We start from the raw sequence: 25,816 nt of genomic DNA on the forward strand, positions 1-25,816 counted from the left end.
AAACCACGGGTCATGGTCTAGCATCAGCATCCAGGGTACTCCACCAGTTCCTGGATGCCATGTCAGCACATGGCGGTGAGCAAGTATACTTCCCAAACACCTGTGAGGCATTGGCCAGCAATATGCATCTCTTCCACCAAATAGCAGAATACCCTGAGGTAGTGGGTGCTATAGACTGCATGCACATATGCATCAAAGCACCACTTGGTGAGCAGGGTATGGTCTACATCAACCGCAAAGGCTTTACCTCCATCAACTGTCAGGTCATGTGCGATGCCCAGGGTATAATAATGAATGTGTCTGCTGGCTGCCTTGGAAGCTATCATGATTCCCACATCTGGCATCTGACACAGCTGTACCAGAGATTTGCCAATGGGGACATCCCTCATGTTCACCTAGTGGGGATGCTGGTTACGCACTGGAGCCATGGCTGCACTGACTGATGACACCAATCAGAAATGCACACACACACACGAACAAGAACTCCATAATGAGGCACATGCACAGACCAGACTTATAATAGAGCATGTATTTGGGATGCTCAAGTCATGGTTCTGGTGCCTGGACACATCCGGTGGAGCCTTGCAGTACTCCCTAGCTACACGTACTCAAATTCTCATCGTATGTGCCAGGCTGCACAATATGACCCTGCTGAAACAGCTGCAGCAGGGACAGCACGGGGCAGGGCCACACAGTCCCCCACCATTGCCAAGGCCTGCACAGGCACACAGTGACTCGGAGGAGGAACAAACTCAGCCAGCCTCAGTAGGCAGAAGGAGGTGTGCTCAATAAGCCCTGGACTTAGCAAAGAGGCAACACATAGCACATACACTGACACAGGAGGGACCCAGGGCATGACACCTCTCTCTGACTCCCACATAGGGGATGTCAAACATGACACTGTCTGTGCATCTCACATAGGCAGCCCTCCAGCACCATCCTCAATACTGGCACACCCACAAGGTAAGTCACTCTTCTTACCAATTGCTGAATGGAGTAGTATGTGTTGTTACTTGTATCTATGGTACAGATGTGAGCATGCAAGGGATTGGGTGGCTGAATGGGATGCCACTAGATAGTAGACACTTATAGTGTCAGCATGTGATCTGTAACAAATACTGGTGTCACCACAGTAGCCAGTACTACACATGGTGACAAAACCCACTGCAGAAAATGTGCTGGGCCACATGTGTGTCCATATGACATACACATGCCAGTCAGGGCGGTTCACATACCCAACAACAGTCTCAGCCAGCAGGATATGTGTAGAGAAACACAAACAAAGTTTGTGCTAAGGCCTCTGAATGATGGCTATGGGTAGCCTCTCCTGCAGGCCTACACAGACAGGCTACATCAGGTTAGGCAGTGGGATGTTAGTTCTGAAGGGTAAGAAGTCAGAAAATGATATGTAGGTTAATCAAACCTAAGACCTGTAGTACACTGATATGCCTCTAGTCAGCATGATAGGTTACAATACAGAATGAAATGGAGTACCTGACATACCAGTGCAGTCACAGCAAATGCGTACAAGTGTCAGGTGTGTCCCCCAGTCCTATGTAGAAATGTAGAAACAGTCAGGTGTTCCCAACCCCCAATCCTATGTAGAAATGTAATAACAGTCTAGTGTGCCCTGCAATCCAATTTAGACACATTGTAACAGTCAAGTGTGCCCCCCAATCCTAAGTAGAAATGTAGTAACAGTCAGGTGTGCCCCCCTGCAATCCTATGTAGAAATGTAGAAACAGTCAGGTGTGCCCCCCCCAATCCTATTTAGAAATGCAGTAGCAGTCTGGTGTGCCCCCAATCCGATGTAGACACATTGTAACAGTCAGGTGTGCCCCCCAATCTGATGTAGACATGTTGTAACAATCAGGAGTGTCCCCCCAATCGTATGTAGAAATGTAGTAACAATCAGGTGTGCCCCCCCCTCCAATCCGATGTAGACATGTAGTAACATGAATGTGTAGGTATAATACAGGTGGAGCACAGATGACCTGAGGTGGCCAAGGTAGCAGGATAGATTGTAGCATTTGTACAATATGCAGGTATGCATGTGTTAGGTTGGTGTGTGTTTCATATTGTGTGAGAGTGGTCAGTATGTATGCATGTTGAGGTTTGACCAGGTGGCCATTGCCCACTACTGCCAATGACAGTGCCAAGTCCTCACAACTGCAGTGCCAAAGACAATGCTCTCCAGTATAACACATTCTAGCAGTAAGCCACTGTAAATGTATGGCGGTAATATGTGTCACCATCTGAAAGATGGACATGGCATGACTGTTGGACTAGATATACAAGCAGTACACAGGGAAAAGAACCCCAGACATACTGTGTATAATTTGTAACCATGAAATGGACATACCCTTAGAATTGTACATACAGGTATGCATCACATTATCTGGGCTTGTAGTAGGGAATACCGATGCCATCTGGCTGAACACTTGTAGATCACAAAGGTGATAGGACTGATGTATTCAGAAACAGTTGATGTCCCTACACAAGCCAGCAAAACTAGAATGCCCCATGCATATCTGTGAGTCAGATGCAAGTAGTGTCCATAGCACACATGCACCCAGATCACCCAACCACCACCCACAGGTACTTCTCTGGTCTTATCCCTGCTGTTGGGAATGGGTACAATATGGCCCCCACCTGTGTATGACAATAATGAAAGAATGCAGCATGCAGTGCAGGTGCCCCATGCAGGTGTGTCCCTAGATGTAAGCAGCACCCTGCCAGTATCCACACCACCTGATCAATACTGATAGAAAGTAATGGCATGAACACCTAGCACACCTACCCTGTCACCCCAGGGGAATATGCTGTATGTCAGTCTGGTACTGTAGGACTGACAGAATGCAACAGCTAGCTATGGCTGGCCTGCATCACCACCAAATGGTCTGCAGGCCTCTGGCAAAAGCCTGCATCTCCTTCGTACTGCCAATGTATGTTATGTCATGGACACCCAAATAACAACATAACACACTCCACATAACCCATATGCAAGGCCATGTGGACAAACCACAGTAACAAGTCCACCATGTCCTACTGCATGAACTGTGGACCAACACCAAAACACAGGTGTGATGAGGTGATAATATAGGGAAAGTATCAGAGAATGTTTGCATAATGTATGGAAGAGGATAGAATGATAGAGGTGGATGGGAGAATGGGCAGCATGGAATGTGCAAAATCCAAAACACAGTCATGTGTACATACTATCCCTGGCTGCAAACACAAAAATGGGTGGCTACAAACCTGCCCATACACCACAATAGGGGCAATGTCCTGACTTATCACCCCTGCCTCTGGGTAACCTGTGTGAATCTATACAGCTCTGAGGTATTGCCACAGCAAGATAAGGTCATACTGCCACATCGATGGATGTACAAGTATGGGATCCTCTGCCGTCACTGTACCAAGTTACTGAAATGGTTACACAGACCCAGCAGCAAGTATCTGCAGCGCCCCCTCCAGAATGGCATAACTTTCTAGGAATATGTAGGCGTTTGACCACAATACTGGACACAGCTGCATTCACCCTGAGTTCCCCAGGATATCACTATGAGAAAAAATGTCTATCTGACAGTACTTGAGGACATAAATCATCACAATGTATAACAATCCACATGTCTTCTGCTAACACCAGTATCATGTAACAGAAGCAGCACAGACACAATCATCTACAGTACCCACTATCCCTCGCACAGTTTGACCCCATGTTGCCAACTGACCTACAGATACCCTGGAGTACAATCTACCTGGAATGGATGCACACATTCAATACAGAAGGGCATACTGGGCATGCTAACACACTTACAGAAATTAAGGCAATGTCAGACAACAACATACTGAAAGGTCAAACTGGGCATGCTCACACACTTAAACAAATGAAGCCCATGACTGCCAACAACAGTGGAACATACATATTTGACAGTTGCAGATGTTAGTACATATACTCCTTAGTATGCACTAGCCATGCTTTGCACACACATTGGATAGGAATACACACATATATCCAAGGACAACACACTATAATATGCCAAAAGTACACATACATAGATGTGTGGAAGAGACTGACAGTGACAAAGAGCCATCCATCATGAGGCCTGTCCCACCCAGCACACAGTCAAATGGCTACAATTACATGATGTGTAAATGTCACTCACCGTATAAATTCGCCACTGGTATCCCTCAGCATCAAATACTCTGTGGTGCTAGTGCTAGCTGTGCAACATGACTGTACAAGGCAGTAGTCATCTAGCAGTTGTATACATGTACCTTCGGAATATAAACTTGCATGTGCCTGAGTGTGGTGTGTCTCCCTCCAGATAAATGGGTTATGGCCTATGCACACACACTGCCCTCCCCATAGTCCTGCTATGGCAAGCCTGCTGATGTCATTCACTTTGAAATACACCTTTTGGAAAGGAGAAGCCCAGTAATCTCTGTGGTGCATCCTATAAGTGCGTAATGCTGTAGTGTGATAAACTAGTTAGGTAGGAGCTGTAATACCAGAAGTGGCAACTGTGTGTGTGAGTGTGTGTGTGTGTGTGTGTGTGTGTGTGTGTGTGTGTGTGTGTGTAGGGAGCAATGTTTGTTAGGCTAGTCACACTCACTACAATTAAAATGCCCTACTTTGGCAAGCCTGCTGATGTCATTCACTTTGAAATACACATTTGGGAAAGAAATAGCCCAATAATCTCTGTTGTGTGTCCTATAACTGCATAATGCTGTAGTGTGATAAACTAGTTGGGTAGGAGTTATATTCCCAGACATGGTAACTGTGTGTGTGTGTGTGTGTGTATGTTTCTGTGTGTGTTTCACGATCTGTGTAGAGATCAATGCTTTTTAGGCTAGTCACATTCACTACAATTCAAATGCCCTACTTTGGCAAGCCTGCTAATGTCATTCACTTTGAAATACATCTTTGGGAAAAGAATAGCCCACTAATCTATGTGGCACATCCTATAAATGCATAATACTGTAGTGCGATAAACTAGTTAGGTAGGAGTTCTAATCCCAGACATGGCAACTGTGTTTGTGTGTGTTTCTCTGTTTGTGTAGGGGGCAATGCTTTTTAGGCTAGTCACACTCATTACAATTAAAATGCCCTACTTTGGCAAGCCTGCTGATGTCATTCACTTTGAAATACACATTTGGAAAAGAAATAGCCCGATAATCTCTGTTGCGTGTCCTATAACTGCATAATGCTGTAGTATGATTCATAGGTTCATAGGTTCATAGGTTGGTACTAGGCTATCAGCCCTAGGGCCTATACAAGCCTAGCCATAACAATTCCCTGGCTATTTCTTCCCACATTATTTACTTTCCTGGACCCCTGTCTAGAAGGGCGACTGATGTGATCCCTGGGGTGAATTTCCTTTCTCCCATCCAATCGTCAAGGTTCCTCTTGAAGAGGTCCAAAGAGGCACTCTGCTTGACATGTATGGGCAATCTATTCCAGAGTCTGGGGAGTATCTGGGTCAGGAACCTATCCCTCCAGCATGTTTTGTTTATTGTGATGACAAGGTTTAGATCCCTGGAGCGGGTAGCTCTGAGGGATTGGGATTTCTTTAAGTTTAGCATGTCCAACAGCTCTGGGTTTGACATGGCCTTGTATGTTAAGCAGAGATCGCCTCTGAATAGACAATATGCGACAGAGTATAGCTGGAGTTTTTTAAGGCGGTCAGCGTAGGGCATCTGCTTTAGGCCTGTGATTCTTTTAGTGAGGTATTTCTGAGGCCTTTCCAGTTGTTGCAGATGTCTTGAGAGGTACATATCAAATGGGGCATTGTATTCTATAATGGGTCTAATGAGGGATGAGTACAGTGGGACAATGACCTCCTTTTTTCTGGATGAAAAGCCCTTCGTGATGAGGTGTGCCACATAGAAGGATTTCCTGACTGTTGTGGCAATGTGGTTATCGAAGGTGAGACCACTGTCCACCTGTGTCCCTAAGTCTCTTATCACACTTTCTGTGTTTAGTGTACTGCCACCTATATGGTAATTCATGGATACATGTTTTTTCCCCAAAGGGGATAACAATACATTTCTTGGCATTGAGCTTGAGCCCATGGCTCTGGCACCAAGCATCTGTTTCTGTAAGGCCCTTTTGCAGAGTATCCACATCATTTGGGGATTCAATAATGGCTCCCAGTTTGCAGTCATCTGCAAACTTTGTTAGCCAGAGTCCCTTAGTGTTGACCTGTACTTCAGAGAAGTAGATGCCAAACAAGAGCGGCCCCAGGACTGAACTCTGAGGTACTCCACTTGTCACTTGTCTGGAGCTGGATTTGGAGTCGGCTACTTTTATAGTGTGGGTTCTATCAGTAAGCCATTTAGCAACCCATTGGGTGACATAGGGATTAATGCCCAACTTAGTAAGTTTATCTATGATTCCAGAGTGGGGGATGGTGTCAAAGGCCTTGGCAAGATCTAGATAGGCTGTGTGGACCACCTTACCCTTGTCCATGGCTCTGGAGACTGATTCAAAGAAGTCAATCAGGTTCAGGAGACAAGATCGGCCCTTCACAAACCCAAACTGGGTGGGGTCCAGTGTTTGAAGGTTGCCAATGTCTTTGTTTATAAGTTCCATGATAATATGCTCCATGGCCTTGCAGATAAGGCTTGTCAGACTGATGGGATGGTAGTTTCCGGGATCCAAGGTTTATCCCCCCTTGTGGATTGGGATAACTGTAGCTCTGCGCCACTCAGTGGGCACGAAACCTGAGGTGAGGCTATGATTAAACATAACACTTAGGTGAGGTGCCAGTTCATATTGTAGTTCATGTAGTACACAGCCCGGGATGTCATCTGGTCCCATGGATGCTGTATTCTTGGCTTTAGAGAGTGCATTTTGTACCTGTGTGGCCGTTATTACTGGAATTTGGCAATCTTCCGGTATTGAGATGGACCATTTAGGGGGTGAGAGGGGGGTGAAGTTGGCACTGAATCGATCTGCCAGGATATTGGCAATATCATTTGGATCAGTATATTTAATGCCATTCTGTTTTAGCTCAGAGCAGATCTGAGCATTGCCATTTAGATTTTTGACATAGTTATAGAATGCTTTGTGGTTGTCTTTGGAATCTTTGGCAATTTTATTTTCGTAACTAGCTTTGGAGGATTTTATGAGGCATCTCAGTTTCTTACTGAGGCTAGTAAGGGAGTTTTTTGCATCCTTGGATTTTCCTCTTTTCTGCAAAAGTTTCTTCCTTTTGTTGTATTTGGATGAGAGCATTTTGGTTCTATTTGGGATGGCACGATTCATGCATAAGTGGATGTGCTCGTACAGTGCCTTAGTGTAGGATTCAGCAGTTTAAGTTCCCATCTGCATGGGTGTCATGAAGTTTGTCACTTCTGACTTGAGTAGCATGAAGTTGGCTTTGGAGAAGTTTTTTATGGTGGTTTCTTTACTGGGGGTTGGGGGTGGGATGTGGATGTTAAGGGTGATTAGCTTATGGTCAGACCTGACTAACGAGGGGGTGACCATAGGTATGGAGCATTGATTTCCCATGTTGGTAATGACCAGGTCTAGGATATTGGAGCCCCTGGTGGGACTATGGATTAGTTGATCCAGGGCATTGGAATTTATGAATTCCAAGAACCGTTGTGCAAAGGTGTTGGGACATGAGTAGTTTTCCCAGTTAATGGCAGGGTAGTTAAAATCACCCAGTATTAGGGTGTTGGGTTCTATCTTAATATTTTCCAGTATGTTTAGAAAGGTGTAGTGAGAATCTTGGGGTATGGTGGGGGATCTGTAGCAAGCTACAATTTGGATTGCAGTCTAACCTAGTGTTAGTTGCCCTTGGAGAATTTCAGACACATTGTGTTGGCCAACTAGCCTGGTGGTGTGAATATCCTTGGTGAATATTGACACTCCTCCACCTTTAGTGTTTCGGTCCTGGTTTGGTGGCCGAAAATTGTGGTAAGAGTTGTAGCCTGGTATTGCAGGGGTGCTCTCTGGAGCCTTGAACCAGGTCTCAGTTACTCCACAGATATCGATGTTCTCCATTTTTAGGAGTGCCTCGAGAGAGTGCATTTTGAGGTTTAGACTACTAGCATTGAGTAGCATTACCTTCAGATTTTGCATGCTTGTACCTGTTACGGTGGTGGTTTTGTCCTTTGAAGTTTGCCTAAAAAAGGCACTATAGGGGTGGCAAGAGCCTTAGCCAGTAACCTGAATCCCAGGGGCGACAGGTGCAAACCATCTCTGGCAAAGCATCGTGGTCTGTCAATCATGTCATCCCAGGCAGACAGATACTGGAGTTAGGTAGGAGTTCTAATCCCAGACATGGCAACTGTGCATGTATGTGTGTTTGTGTGTGTGTGTGTGTGTCTCTAGCTGTGGAGAGTGTAATGCTTTTTAGTCTAGTCACACTCACTACAATCCAAATGCCTTACTTTGGCAAGCCTGCTGATGTCATTCACTTTGAAATACACCTTTGAGGAAGAAGTAGCCCAGTAATCTCTGTGGTGCATCCTATAATAACTGCGTAGTTAGGTAGGTGTTCTAATCCCAGACATTGCAACTGTGTGTGTGTGCATGTGTGTGTGTGTGTGTGTGTGTGTGTGTGTGTGTGTGTGTGTGTGTGTGTGTGTGTGTGTGTGTGTTTGTGTGTGTGTGTGTTTGCGTGTGTACGTCTCTGTCTGTATAGGGAGCAATGTGTTTTGGGCTAGTCACAATCATTACAATTCAAATGCCCTACTTTGGCAAGCCTGCTGATGACATTCACTTTGAAATACACCTTTGGGAAAGGACTACTCCAGTAATCTCTGTGGCATGTCCTATAACAGCATAATGCTGCTGTGTGCTATAGTAGTTTGGTAGGGCTTCTATTCCCAGACATGGCAAGTGTGGATGTTTGTGTGAGTGGTAGTTTGTCTGTGTAGGGTGCGATGCTTTTGAGGCCATTCACAGTCACTACAACCTCCATTGACCTTTTTTTGGCTATCCTGCTGATGTCATTCCCAGGGAAATACACTTTCAGGGAAGGAGTATCCCAGTAATCTCCATGGTGCATCCTATAGTTGCGCAATGTTGCAGTGTGATAAACTAGTTAGGTAAGAGGTCTAATCCCAGACAAGGCAAGTGTGTGTGTCTGTGTTTGTCATTCATATCCTGCGTCGAGGTGGCTGTGAGTGTATAAAATTGGACTCATTGTGCAGTGGGTTTTACATATTTCTTATATGTTGTCCCTATTATATGTCACAATGTCCACCTTGCAAGGATAACATATGTCAAATAACTGAGATGCTGGGGTGCTAATCCATACCTTTACATGTGATATCAAGGCCTGGTGAACAAAGTAAGCAACCCTTGTATTACCCAGAGAACACTCTCATCCCCATGTCTGATACACAAACACAACTGCCTAGGCAACAACTGCTATGTTGTTAGTACCCTGCATATTGCCCACAGATAGTAACCATGGTGTGATTGCAGTGGACTACAGATGGCATGGCACCCTGTCCATCAGTACAATAGACTCGAAATTGTAGACAGTGCACCTTTACTAGGCTCCCCACTGGATGCCTGTAACAACTGTGGTGCCATCAAATGTGACCCACAAAGGACATGCCAAGCTTTAAACACATGCCTTGTATGGACAGATGGTATCATGCTATCAATGTAGGTGCAGGGTCAACCTGGTGTCCATTACCAGTTCCCACCACAAGAGGACAGAAGTTGCACATCTGATGATAACAATATGTGTACACCACATGGGCCGGACACCCCAAGTACAGTTCCACATGTCACTGTACATGCATTTGGGACGTTTGCACATCCCAGACACAATCCATGTCATGGACTATAGAACACATACATGGCAAGCATTGCACAGCACTGGCCACACACAATAGTAACCCAGGTGACTGGATGGTGAATACAATACCCGCCTCTGTGAGCCAATCCAAACACTACACCCCTGAGCCACACTGCATTCCATTATCATGTGGCCTGATGCCAAGGTATACCATTCATCTAGCCTTGTATAGCCTTCTGGCACAGTCAATCACTACACACCCATGAAGTAATGCACCCATTCATGTCAGTACTGGCATCCTGTGTATGTGTGTGTGGTGTATGATGCTTTCAACCACATTCACACTCAATATAACTCCCATTGGCCTACTGAAGCATGCTGTCTGATGTCAGACACCTTCACATACCCTTTGCCCATATAACCTCTGGATAACCACTCTGGTGCATGTGATACCTGCGCATTACTGTATTGTGGCAAACTAACTAGTTAGGAAGTCTATTCCTGACCCTGCCAAGTGTGTCATTGTGCGTGAGTCCCTGAGAGAGAATGGCTGTGTTGACATTGACACCTGTTCATATGGCCAAGCACGTGTACTACACCTACCATATCGCTACTATATCACTGTTGCAGATGTCACTCACCATCACATGTACCTTTGGACAGCTCCCCAACATGTAACCTATTTGGAGCATGCAATAACTGCATAGACATGTGATAGCAATACATAGTCAGGGGTTTAAAACCCTGTACTGGTAGGTGTGTGACACAAACATGCTTAGGTTTTACTCTCCCACCCCCTCCCTAACTTACTTTATCTCTGTCTGTCTCTCTCACTCCCTCTCTGGTGGATGTGCAGAAGTACACCTGCTTTGCTTAGGCAGCAGCTTGTGTTTTGTAAGGGATGCTCATGATCAGCTGATGGGCTCTGCATGAATTGCAGTCCTCTTCTAGTTGATTGCACATGGAACAGCTGTGGTAACATTCCCATAGTGAATTGCATGGAAACACACTCCAATATCTAGGAACATCATGTTGTTGTTTGGGCTTTTCATTCACTGTGAGCAGGACCTAGATCTGGTGTTTGGCAAACGGCATCACAGATGGTTTTGGGATTTACCTCTAACAGCATACACTGTGGAAACAGGCCAACAGACAGGAGGGGGATGTGCCCAACATGACTACAGAATGTAAGTGTTGCTATTCTGCATTTGGAGTAATGTAGGTTCAACAGGGTGTGTGGTGGATATGGCTGGTCTACATGTTTTAATACCTGTCATAACAGTGTTATGTTTTTGAGGAAACTCCCATCTGTAGGGTCATCTGCAGACTGGGCAGTGTGTGAAGCCTTTTGATTCTTGTGTTACTCAAAGAACACCTATCTGAGAACTGCAAAAGCATAGTGTGAGGATTGCAGTCTGTGCATTGTGACAGTCATGAGAGTTACTGACTTCATATCCCTCATAGGACATACGTCACAACAAACCCTGGTACAGCAGTAAATGTATGAGGTTATCACAGCAGCATGCCAATATTGGGCCAGTGTTCGTAGCTCCAGCCACAGATCTGTCAACCTTTGTACATATGTCATGCAGTAAGAGGTGCATATGTTCTGTACACCATTATTTATTGACATCATACCTGATAACAGGCAAGTCAGATGTCAGACTGCTAGACATGTTATGTATAGTAGGGGTTGTTTCTGAGGACATACTTTGGACATTCTGCAGTTGTGTGTACAGTACTGGGGTCTGTGTACTTAGGGTGATAGTCGGCAGTATGTGTATTGCACATACATACCTTGGGCTGTGCACAGACTGTGGTAGATGCCATTGTTCTTGGTCCTGTTCTGTCTGATGTTACATGCTGCTCCAGTGTATGGTACCCTATTGGCTCACATGTCTGTAGGGCCAGACAGGCATGTTTCCCATACCACAGACAGCCATTGGCCCACACTGTGTCATAACCCAGAGTATGTAGGGTTAGTGTGTGACTGGCACATATGAGGATGGTGTTTATCAGACAGTCCATATATTATCATATTAAGCTTGTGTACCATATGTGACTGTGGCTGTGTTTACATTGGTTGTGGATATGCACTTTCTCACAGGTGTCTGTTACTCTGTGCTGTGACATGCATGTAGAGCCTGCGATAATCACAGGTAAACTTGTATTCCCCATACAAAATTTATTCTAGTGTTGTGGCAGTCTGCTTGTAGTTTGTACAGTGCTTTTTGATATGCCTAGCAGCCTAGTGTAATTACCCAGTGTGTTGTTATGTCCAGTTATTTGCAAGCCATACTGCTGCCAGGCCACAATAACTGTTGTGTATTTCTGACAAAGCAGTGGGATTCTGTACAGATGTATGTCACTAACTACTGGGTAGTATGTGGCCATGTGACCTCTGCACCACCAGGTACTATGTGTCAGGATAGACTGGCGTGTGTGCATTCATAAACTGTGTGGGCGTATGTAGTCCAGTACTTACATGACATACCCATGTACATGGCTATTAACATCCACATTGTGAGGCTTGGTCCACATGTCTCACATGAAGAGGAAATGTATACACCTCTAGACTGATCACAGATTGCAGACTGTCCACACATATTTGGTCATATCGCTGCTGTAGTCCACGGGATCATTACTTTGCTAGCAGTGTTACTGTACTATGATGTCCTTAGGATGTCTGTCAGTAGCCAATAGTGCACATGTCAAAAGCAGATGTGACCTCCCACACACATGTCTGTTAAGACAACCCCTATTACAGTAGCAAAAGTCTACATATATACCTGCAATACATAGATGACATCCCCTTGCACTAAGAGGTTGGGACTATTGGTGATGAGGTAGGACTCCACTCCATGTTCTGGACATATGGTAAACATACGGTAAACATATAAGTATATGTGTGTGTGTGTGTGTGTGTGTGTGTGTGTGTGTGTGTGTGTGTGTGTGTGTGTGTGTGTGTGTGTGTGTGTGTGTGTGTGTGTGTGTGTGTATGTATATATATATATATATATATATATATATATATATATATATATATTATATATACATATAAACACTCATATTCACAGCAATATATGTCTACACATATACAGATATATAGATACATATGCACATATAGTTATGGATATTTGCATATATATCAACATAAATAGGTATATCTGAATAGATATGTATGCATATATAGTTATTGATATCTAAATATATATCAACGTAAATAGGTATATCTGTAAACATATGATGTGTATATATATATATATATATATATATATATATATATATATATATATATATACAAAGAGATTTACAAATGGCCATATAGCCATAAATATGATCAACTATACAGATGTGTATACAGACATATGTATGAATATACATGTGTATGTACATGTAGACATATATCAACATATGTATATGTATATATCTATATTCCTGTCATGTGTAAACATCATGGTTGTGTATACCTTCCTAGATGTATCTCACCATATGTATCTGATATGTGTACATTTTGCTATAACAACATATGTGTTGCAATAGTAATAGCAATAACAAGTACTACACAATTGTCAAAGCAATTGTTCAAAACTATTCAGTATGTGTAGTCAAAACCAAAACTGGGCACAACCACCACGATGTTGTAAAATCAATATTTAATGTCGAAGTAAAACAAAATGAGATAAAATAAGCGCTTTCACATGCTACACAGGCATGCTTCTTCAGATTTCACAAACACATTTTCAAACAGTTCTTAAATATTAACTGCACAACCAAATAATTGAATAATGGATTCAATAATTGGATTCAATAATTGATCGATTGAGCAAGCAATATTTTAAGGCAACCAGCTCCTGGTTGAAAGCCAGATATAAAGTGAATCATATATAATGAAATGGGTGTATGTGTATCCTGAATACAAAAAATACAATGTAATAAGCAATATAAAGTAATAGTTAAGTAACTAAAAATTAATAATTTAAACAAAACACAATTTGCAACATCATATTACACTATCCGATGTAAAAAAAATATATAGAATATATCAAAACACTATTTACTAAAATGCATGTACTAACGTGCATCTAAACCAAGGGTATAAATTTGGGTCCTTAGGCATGTCCAGTGCTTATAATTCATTACCTCTTAAAACATTAATGGAGGGAATATTAATAATATATATAGTATGTAGTATAAAAATACAATATAAAGATATATATATATATATATATATATATATATATATATATATATATATATATATATATATATATATGTGTGGTTGAATCCAAAAATACATCTAAATATGTGCATCTAGTATTGGTTTAATGCTAATAGACTGGTTGAGCCCTGGTTCTACATGTGCTCTCATTCTAAAGATCCATTCAAGCTCAACTGATTCTAAGTGATTCAGGTTACTACCCCCTCGTTTATTCTGCAATATCATCTGTAACACCCTGAACATAAAAGTATGACCTACATTTAAACTAACATGTCTGGCCAACGTGTTCTGGTTGTTCATTTTCCTGATATCGTATATATGATTATATATTCTGTCTTTCAACCTCCTCGCTGTCATGCCCACATAAAACCCTGTACATTTTGTGCAGGTAGCTAAATAAATAGGTTCTTACTATCACATGTAGCATAAAACTTAGGTTTAAACTCAAACATCATGGTAGGGTGAACAAAATGTTGTTCAAATGTTATATATCTGCACATGTTACATCTCATACAGCAAAAAGTACCCATTTTATTTATACTTAATCTATTGATTCTGTCTTTTGTGTGTTCCTTACATAATAGCCTTTTTAGATTCTTACTATTTCTATAGTTGAATCTTGGTTTATGTCCCACTATATTCAACGTTTTAGCATCTATGGTGATTACACTCCAATGTTTGCTTATTATGTCCACTTATTTCCTATTGTCATTAGTATATCTCGTAATAAACGGGGTTATAATATCATAACTCCCTCCTGATCTATTATTTGCATGATTCATGGTGATTTTAGTATTCTCATTTATTTTATCCATAATGGAGCATCTAACTTTATTTATCATGGAATCATTATACCCCCTGTCTAAAAACAGGGTGTGTAGATCATCAAGCTGTCTCTGTAGGTCAGGATTCTCTTTACATAACCTATGTATTCTGACAAACTGCCCTTTTACCACATTGGGAAAGACATGTCTAAGGTGCATGCTACTATAACATAAAAGTGTATTCCTCCAACAAGGTTTTCTGTATAAACTCGTGGAGAGACCACCATCCATCAACCTGGTTATTTTAACATCCCAAAAACCTACTTCTCTTGCAGAGATTTCTGAGGTAAATCTCAAAAAATCAGTAGTCGACTCCAAGAAACTGAAAACTCTAAGAGATCTATCTCACTTCCTTTCCAAAATAGTAGTATGTCATCAACAAATCTTTTATATAGTAGCACTTGTTGGTAATATGTGCTACTAAATAAAAACTCCCTCTCCCAATAATGTACCACTAAATTCGCGTAGGAGTTGGCACAGGGGGTGCCCATTGCTACACCCCACTTTTGTGCATAAAGTTTATCACGATATATAAACACATTATTGTTAAGGATGGTATCCAATAAAGTACATACCAATATCACTTGTTCTTTCGTTACCCCTTCTGTTATTGATAGCATACTCCTAACGGCTTCTATGCCGTAGTCATTGGGGATTGCTGTGAATAAATTCCTTACATCTAAAGTTACCATTAAGTAAGAAGTATCTTTAAATGTATCCTTGATGGTTGATACCTTGTTGGTGGAATACACTTTTATGTTTTAGTAGCATGCACCCTAGACATGTCTTTCCCAATGTGGTAAAAGGACAGTTTGTCAGAATACATAGGTTATGTAAAGAGAATCCTGACCTACAGAGCCAGCTTGATGATCTTGATGATCTACACACCCTGTTTTTAGACAGGGGGTATTATGATTCCATGATAAATAAAGTTAGATGCTCCATTATGGATAATATAAATGAGAATACTAAAATCACCATGAATCATGCAAATAATAGATCAGGAGGGAGTTATGATATTATAACCCCGTTTATTACGAGATATACTAATGACAATAGGAAAGTAGTGGACATAATAAGCAAACATTGGAGTGTACTCACCATAGATGCTAAAACGTTGAATATAGTGGGACATAAACCAAGATTCAACTATAGAAATAGTAAGAATCTAAAAAGGCTATTATGTAAGGAACACACAAAAGACAGAATCAATAGATTAAGTATAAATAAAATGGGTACTTTTTGCTGTATGAGATGTAACATGTGCAGATATATAACATTCGAACAACATTTTGTTCACCCTACCATGATGTTTGAGTTTAAACCTAAGTTTTATGCTACATGTAATAGTAAGAACCTATTTATTTAGCTACATGCACAAAATGTACAGGGTTTTATGTGGGCATGACAGCGAGGAGGTTGAAAGACAGAATATATAATCATATATACGATATCAGGAAAATGAACAACCAGAACACGTTGGCCAGACATGTTAGTTTAAATGTAGGTCATACTTTTAGGTTCAGGGTGTTACAGATGATATTGCAGAATAAACGAGGGGGTAGTAACCTGAATCACTTAGAATCAGTTGAGCTTGAATGGATCTTTAGAATGAGAGCACATGTAGAACCAGGGCTCAACCAGCCTATTAGCATTAAACCAATACTGGATGCACGTATTTAGATGTATTTTTGGATTCAACCGTATATATATATATATATATATATATATATATATATATATATATATATATGTATATATATATAGTTCCCTATCAGAAGTCTGAAACACTATAAGCCTGAAAATCAAAATCCTGAAACCAAAAGCCTGAAAATTCAAAATCCCGAAAACCCAAAATCCTGAAACTCAAAATCCTGAAAACACAAATAATGCTAATATGTCACTATAAAGACACTAATATCTACCAACTGACCCTGACCCTAACCCTAACCCTAAGGTCCGTCACTATCGCACACTCACCTGACCCGCGCCCTAACCCTAACTCACTTAAACTGCCCCTAACCCCAATATTTGTCACTATTGCATACATGCCTAACCTGCGCCCTAACCCTAACTCACTTAAACCGCCCCTAACCCTAACATAAAACCAACCGCACACTTACCTGAACCCAACGCATGACCTAACACCACAGGGCTAACAATAGCAAAGCCACAATGACGTCAGTATGTCTATTTTGTGTTTTCAGGATTTTGAGTTTCAGGATTTTGGGTTTTCGGGATTTTGAATTTTCAGGCTTTTGGTTTCAGGATTTTGATTTTCGGGCTTATAGTGTTTCAGGCTTCTGATAGGGAACCATATATATATATATATATATATATATATATATATAAATATATATATATATATCTTTATATTTTATTTTTATACTACATACTATATATATTATTAATATTCCCTCCATTAATGTTTTAAGAGGTAATGAATTATAAGCACTGGACATGCCTAAGGACCCAAATTTATACCCTGGGTTTAGATGGACGTTAGTACACGCATTTCAGTAAATAGTGTTTTGATATATTCTATATATTTTTTTACATCGGATAGTGTAATATGATGTTGAAAATTGTGTTTTGTTTAAATAATTAATTTTTATTTAGTTAACTATTACTTTATATTGCTTATTACATTGTATTTTGTGTATTCAGGATGCACATACACACATTTCATTATATATGATTCTCTTTATATCTGTCTTTCAACCAGGAGCTGATTGCCTTAAAATATTGCTTGCTCAATCAATCAATTATTGAATCCAATTATTGAATCCATTATTCAATTATTTGGTTGTGCAGTTAGTATTTAAGAACTGTTTGAAAATGTGTTTGTGAAAAATGAAGAAGCATGCCTGTGTAGCATGTGAAAGCGCTTATTTTATCTCATTTTGTTTTACTTCAACATTAAATACTGGTTTTATATCATCGTGGTGGTTGTGTCCAGTTTTGGTTTTGATATTTTTCTCTTTGGGAACTACAACCTTCAGACGGTAGCAGCACTTATTTTTCTCTATTTTGGTTCCTGTTTCTGTGCTGTCTACTTTCACACGATGGAAAGCACAGCTATAGAATTGGACTATAATCCTGACAATGCCTCTAGGAGTTCAAGGTGGAACAACATTATAAAAATGCAGAATAATCCCTTACTGCACTTAGAGCTACATCATTTATCAACGCCGACTACTGCAGGTATTGTGGATAATCTGAGAGAGTTTAATGACTTGCTTAGAGAGCTAGAGAATGACCTATACGTATTACAAAGGTTATTATGGCAGAGAAGACATATGGAGGCATGCCTTCATTTTCGCATTGTACCCAGAGGCATGAGAATTTTATGCATGCCTACTTATGGTAATAATCATCCTGAACTGTTGAAGAGATGGCAGAAATTAAATTTAGAATTAAGCTTTAATTATATAAAATTATTGATTGAATATTTCTCCCCTATTGAAGTGGAACTTCCACAAAAAGTAGAGTCTCTGAATAGAGATTTACAACACCGCTTCAAGGGAGCGATGTTTGAGAAAAGAATTGACAGTGTTTACACTCAGGTCACATTATATAGTGACAGGTTACAGCAAGTCAAATATCGTAAGCTGCAACGTGATCACAAGGATTTTCTGCTTGGTCAGGTGTTTGTTTGGCCCAAATACAATCAACGTTCAGGGCAAACATCAGACAATAATGATGTTCCTCAAACTTTAGATAAAGAAAAGGCTTATGTCTATGAACTCGATATAACAACAGAAACACTCTCAACTGCTGTTTGCAATGAGGAAGGTAAAGGCTCACACAGTATTGACATGATTATGTCATCAAAAGAGCAACGTGATGATGTTACATCCTCTGCTCTTCCCTGCAACCAAGAGACCCTAATGGAGTCAAGAGACAGTGAAGGACCAGGGGCAAGACCGAAGGTTTCATCTAGGAAGCCGGAAGATTTTTTTCCATTACTGCTGAAGTTCCGCGACAGAGAAAGGGACAGATCATACAGTCGTGGTCATCAGAAATGCAAGTTTTCAGGGGACAACTTCGGCGTGAGACGAAGGTTACGAAGTTGAACCAGCTGGCCTACAATTTTTCATGACTTGAACTTACTACTGTTGATTATTCCCTTTTAAATAAGGGACTGTCTTTTATTCCCTCTCAGGCAAGTAAACTCAGTGAACTTTTAGTCGATCTCAGACTTTTTGGACGTTCAGTGGCATTAAAGCTAATGCACGCTAACAATAAAAATAATAATGATTGTTTGATAGATCGTTTTAAACGTAAAAGTTCTTTTTGTCCACAAATACCAACTAATGTTGAATGTTATATTAATCTATGTGAGAATGATTTCTATGCATATTTTTCTAAACAAGGACCTAGATGCATGTACTTTAATTTAAGCCAAGAAGAGAGAAGCTATTTGAGTAACTTAACTTCTAATAATGACATAGTAATAATACCTGCTGATAAGGGGGGAGGGATAGTGGTAATGGATGATGTAGATTATGACCATGCAATGCTGACAAAGCTATGTGATACTAATACTTATGTAGAGATAGGTTTTGGATCACTCATGAAAATCATTAACAAAGTATATGATGATATTTATGATCTATTGATGTGCAGGCAGGTCACCAAGAAGCTATATGATTTTTTTCTGGTTGAATTTCCCACAATACCATGTATTAAGGGCCTTCCCAAAATACATAAAGATGTTTTTCCCCTCCCCATGAGACCTATTGTAGCAGGTGAGGGCTGGGTGACTGAAAGGATATCACAATATCTAGAGAGCATACTAGGACCTATTGTTCGTAACATTCCGAGCATCTTAAAAGATAGCTATCAGCTAATCTATGATATATCAACCATCAAGGATAAATTTAAAGATACTTCTTACTTAATGGTAACTTTAGATGTAAGGAAATTATTCACAGCAATCCCCAATGACTACAGCATAGAAGCCGTTAGGAGTATGCTATCAATAACAGAAGGGGTAACGAATGAACAAGTGATATTGGTATGTACTTTATTGGATACCATCCTTAACAATAATGTGTTTATATATCGTGATAAACTTTATGCACAAAAGTGGGGTGAAGCAATGGGCACCCCCTGTGCCAACTCCTACACAAATTTAGTGGCACATTATTGAGAGAGGGAGTTTTTATTTAGTAGCACATATTACCAACAAGTGCTACTATATAAAAGATTTGTTGATGACATACTACTATTTTGGAAAGGAAGTGAGATAGATCTCTTAGAGTTTATCAGTTTCTTGGAGTCGACTACTGATTTTTTGAGATTTACCTCAGAAATCTTTGCAAGAGAAGTAGGTTTTTTGGATGTTAAAATAACCAGGTTGATGGATGGTGGTCTCTCCATGAGTTTATACAGAAAACCTTTTTGCTGGAATACACTTTTATGTAATAGTAGCATGCACCCTAGACATGTCTTTCCCAATGTGGTAAAAGGGCAGTTTGTCAGAATACATAGGTTATGTAAAGAGAATCCTGACCTACAGAGACAGCTTGATGATCTACACACCCTGTGTTTAGACAGGGGGTATAATGATTCCATGATAAATAAAGTTAGATGCTCCATTATGGATAATATAAATGAGAATACTAAAATCACCATGAATCATGCAAATAATAGATCAGGAGGGAGTTATGATATTATAACCCCGTTTATTACGAGATATACTAATGCCAATAGGAAAGTGGTGGACATAATAAGCAAACATTGGAGTGTACTCACCATAGATGCTAAAACGTTGAATATAGTGGGACATAAACCAAGATTCAACTATAGAAATAGTAAGAATCTAAAAAGGCTATTATGTAAGGAACACACAAAAGATAGAATCAATAGATTAAGTATAAATAAAATGGGTACTTTTTGCTGTATGAGATGTAACATGTGTAGGTATATAACATTCAAACAACATTTTGTTCACCCTACCATGATGTTTGAGTTTAAACCTAAGTTTTATGCTACATGTGATAGTAAGAATCTAATTTATTTAGCTACATGCACAAAATGTACAGGGTTTTATGTGGGCATGACAGCGAGGAGGTTGAAAGGCAGAATATATAATCATATATAAGATATCAGGAAAATGAACAACCAGAATGCGTTGGCCAGACATGTTAGTTTAAATGTAGGTCATACTTTTAGGTTCAGGGTGATACAGATGATATTGCAGAATAAACGAGGGGGTAGTAACCTGAATCACTTATAATCAGTTGAGCTTGAATGGATCTTTAGAATGAGAGCACATGTAGAACCAGGGCTCAACCAGTCTATTAGCATTAAACCAATACTGGGTGCACGTATTTAGATGTATTTTTGGATTCAACTATATATATATATATATATATATATATATATATATATATATATATATATATATATATATATCTTTATATTGTATTTTTATACTACATACTATATATATTATTAATATTCCCTCCATTAATGTTTTAAGAGGTAATGAATTATAAGCACTGGACATGCCTAAGGACCCAAATTTATACCCTGGGTTTAGATGCACGTTAGTACACGCATTTTAGTAAATACTGTTTTGATATATTCTATATATTTTTTTACATCAGATAGTGTAATATGATGTTGCAAATTGTGTTTTGTTTAAATTATTAATTTTTAGTTAGTTAACTACTACTTTATATTGCTTATTACATTGTATTTTTTGTATTCAGGATACACATACACACATTTCATTACATATGATTCACTTTATATCTGGCTTTCAACCAGGAGCTGGTTGCCTTAAAATATTGCTTGCTCAATCAATCAATTATTGAATCCAATTATTAAATCCATTATTCAATTATTTGGTTGTGCAGTTAGTATTTAAGAACTGTTTGAAAATGTGTTTGTGAAATCTGAAGAAGCATGCCTGTGTAGCATGTGAAAGCGCTTATTCGATCTCATTTTGTTTTACTTCAACATTAAATACTGGTTTTATAACATTGTGGTGGTTGTGTCCACTTTTGGTTTTGATTTTTCTCTTTGGGCTCTACAACCTTCAGACGGTAGCAGCACTTATTTTTCTCTATTTTTCTCAATATGTGTAGTGACAGATATATTGGAAAACAACTGTCTTCACAGTGGTCATGGCATAGTGGTTAACTGCTGTGACTATAGTGTACAGGGTCCTGGGTTCAAGACCTTTAAGGGCTGCGTATTTTGTTGCTGGGCAGAACAAGGGCTGTTGGATACATGGTGGATAAGATGGTTCTGAGCAGCTTTAAGTGTGTCTGTGTGGGTTTGCATGAAGCTAAGCAGTGCTAAAGTATGGTTAAATGTACACGCACTTACACCATGTAGGCTTTTCTTACCAGTGTGCTAACCTACTTAACTGTTATACTGCAGCAATGCTGATGCCTGCTAAGCATGGCTTAGCCCTGGTAACCAGTGCTCACCACCCAGTCTGATAACATAGCAGGATAATGACATCTGTAATAAGTGTATGTAGTGCCAAGTACAATGCATGCATCTATGTGCTGTCATTAAAGTAGCCAGTGATGTGAGTGTCATGTCTGTGACACACAAGTATATAAGACCTGTACAGCACTGTTATCCATATGAATGTGTTACATACAAGGGTAGTAACTCAGGGTACGTGCTGTCACACTGGCATGTAGTGTATCATGGTGGTACTACTGTTGACAGTGCTTTCCCAGGCAAGAGTAGAATGTTAAATGTAGTATTGACAACAAGCACACCTGCAGGCATAGCTAGACTCTGAGGCCTCACTGTCATGTTCTTGGTGTGTGAGCTATGTCACAGTATATATCCCCTACTGGATAATGATCTGACATGTAGAATGTAACTGTAGACTACCATCTGTACAGCACATGTCAGTGAGGGCTTCCAACATGTAGTAATGGCATACATATTGTTGTCAAACATCCATCTGTCGACACATTCATCCTACTGCATAGCTAGTTGGCAAGCTGATTTCTGTCAGTCCCTGTACAGATGTGCAGATGGCAGGTATCCAGCTTGGATATGTACAGGCAACCTATGCTTGATTGACACTGACATGTCTGCCTAGCTGTGTAATAGTTGGGACGTATAGGAGAAAACAGCCTGTATGCATCACATGCCACAGGTACCTCCACTACACTACCACAGTCAACAGAACATGCTTGAGTACAGGTCTCCATCACAGACACTAACCACGTGCTGTAAGACATGTTGCATACATGTCAAATGGATCACCTCAGTGGCCATTTGCAGCAGACACTCAGAGGATTGGCTGATGCATATCACTCTCACCCTGAGGGTCACCACAGTGGTGTTTGTCAATAGATTGCCTGCTGGCACATGGCAGATGGCATGATACCACTGTACACACATTCCCTGCACAACCCATCTCTCCATGGACAATTGGCAGGTACACAGCTATGACCACCTGCAGCAATGCACTCCAGTACTGACACATGTGTACGTGTGCATTACTGAGGATAGCAGTGTCTGTGTGTTAGTACACCTGTATTTGGGAATTCCATGAGGGCCTTCACAACCACTGCAACACCCATTGCCATATTCAGATGTGCTTCTGTATAGGACATTATGTGTACCCTGTTACGCTCCACTCCTTAATGGCTACATGAGCCTTGCAGTACCAGCACAACAGTGTTGTACAAATCAGTCGATAGGCATGAGATACCCATTGAGTTCTGGCAAGTGTATGTATGTGTGCATGTCTGTATATCTGTAGGGTACAACATTCCAAGGCCACATACTCCTATTACAATATGCATTGCCACAGAGTAGTACAGATAGTGTTGTTTCTGCCCATAGGTGAAGTATGACAATGCAACACCCTACTATGCCTGTGGCATGTGCATTACATGCATATCCCAGTAGTACCAGTGTTGGGATATACAATGGGTTGTATCACAGTCATTGGTAATGTGTGATGGTGGGTATGTCAGAGTATCAGCATGGGTTCCAGTGAGTACAATATCCACTGTGGGATGTGAGTGCTGTGTACACTGTCATTACACCATGGTACATCCGGTATATGTCCCATGTACCACTTTATGGTGACCACTGTCACCATCAACCATGCAGATAACTGATCTCACAATCCAGCCCAGTTATGCATGTGCTGTATGCAGCCCATCTGTAACACATTAGACACACGGGCAAGTTAGTCAGTACCGATAGGCCCAGGTCTCTTGGATGTGTGTCTGCCTGTTAGGTGTCTGTTAATGTGTATATGATGGTATGTCACATTATGTATTGTCCATATACAACCATTACATTCCCCATTACCATAATGTACATGTCTGGGAATTTTCTGCATATAACATGTAACCTGGAACACACCTCACCCTAAATGCTCTGTGGTCTGTGCAATGAAAGCCACACAGTTCAGTAGCACTACATACCTAGGTAGGGGTCCAGTCCCAGATTTGCAAAATAAGAGTGTGCGTGCATGTGGATGGGTCTACATCAGGCTGCTGATTATACATGTCCCAGCAGATCTCCTCTTCGTGTGACACAGGCAATAACTGTTATCCAAACCTGTGACGTGTTCAAATGTACCCCGGATATGTCACAGCCATGTTGTCACCACAGTGCCATACCCCTTGTGGAATATGACTGCAGAACATTCTCCTGCTGACACATGTACACCTACAACACAAATGGATAATGTTATAGAGACCACAATCACCCAGTGTTACGAACACCTATAATGCCTCATTGCTGGATGGCTACACTACCTGACATGTATGCATTGAACATTACTCCTGACAACATGTTACACTGCAGTACATTGGTACATTTTGTGCAGTCACAATGTGCATCAGAACCATATTAGCCTGTCCCTTCATCGATGTTATGGATGACAGGGATGTGGCACAGGTATCATCATATGCACAGGGTGTGTTGTTGGTTTGCCAGAGGCTGAGGGTAGGCTATACATTTCACACCATGTGTGTAGGTGAGGGGTGTAATTAGTTGAACTTGGCATGGTGATGTGATGTGTGTGTAGGTATGGGGTCGCCCTACATGTGCTCCTAAAGTGTGTGGGTAAGGATGCACACAGTTCTGCCATGTGGCTGCACTATACAGGTGTTTTTTGGACAGCTGCAAACCATACCTGGCAGGGTGTGCAGTTCACCACCTACAGCCATGGACACTCAGACTGTGCCTGCTAGAGGTTCAATGGGCATATCCAGGTACAGGCCTCGATGTGCTACTCTCCTTTGATGATGACAGATGTCTGCTGGAACTATGTCTCTCCTGGTACTGGCCAGGACCATGTGCTTGTGGCCTGCTGTGGTGTGGCGTGGACAGCGCCCCCTGCACTGCTGGGGATGGTACTGCCACTACGGGAGCACCTTGGTGTCCTAGAACATCCACGTTGACCGCCAGCTGTTGGTGTTGCTGGCCTATGTCCACTTGGCCATCACTGCACTCCCACCACATGTTCAAGCACGGACAAACCATGGTCGATGAGACCCACCATCTCACCAAACTGTCTATTCATGACCTCGGTATGAGCACAGAGGTCACCAGACAGTTCATGGAAGTTGTCGCTTGCAGATGTGAGAGCAGGTCTCTGCAGCCTCAGGCCCTGTATGGTGTAGAGTTCCATATGTGCCTGCACCCCCATAACAGCCTGAAACATGCACCTGGTGGTACCAGTTGTGGCGCTTCTGCCACGATCCCCTGGTACATCTGCCTATGTGTTGCCCTGCCAGACATCTGGCTATGCTTGCTGTGACCGGACACAGTAAGCATGGATAGCACACTCTTCTGTGCACTGCCACCAACTGCCAAGTGTCCCACTGCTATGGCCCCTGGTGATGGGGTATGTATAGGCACTGAAACTGTGTTTGGGGTTGGGGTGGCTAAGAGGGGGATGTCAAATGATGGCACAGTTTTGGCCCCTGACATCCCCAACTGTGCCTCAGTACTATCATCATCTTTAGTGTCTGTATGGACTCCAGCAT

This window comes from Protopterus annectens, chromosome 12.part0 (genome assembly GCF_019279795.1).
Source record: "Protopterus annectens isolate FY-2018-M chromosome 12.part0, PAN1.0, whole genome shotgun sequence".
NCBI lineage: Eukaryota > Metazoa > Chordata > Ceratodontiformes > Protopteridae > Protopterus > Protopterus annectens.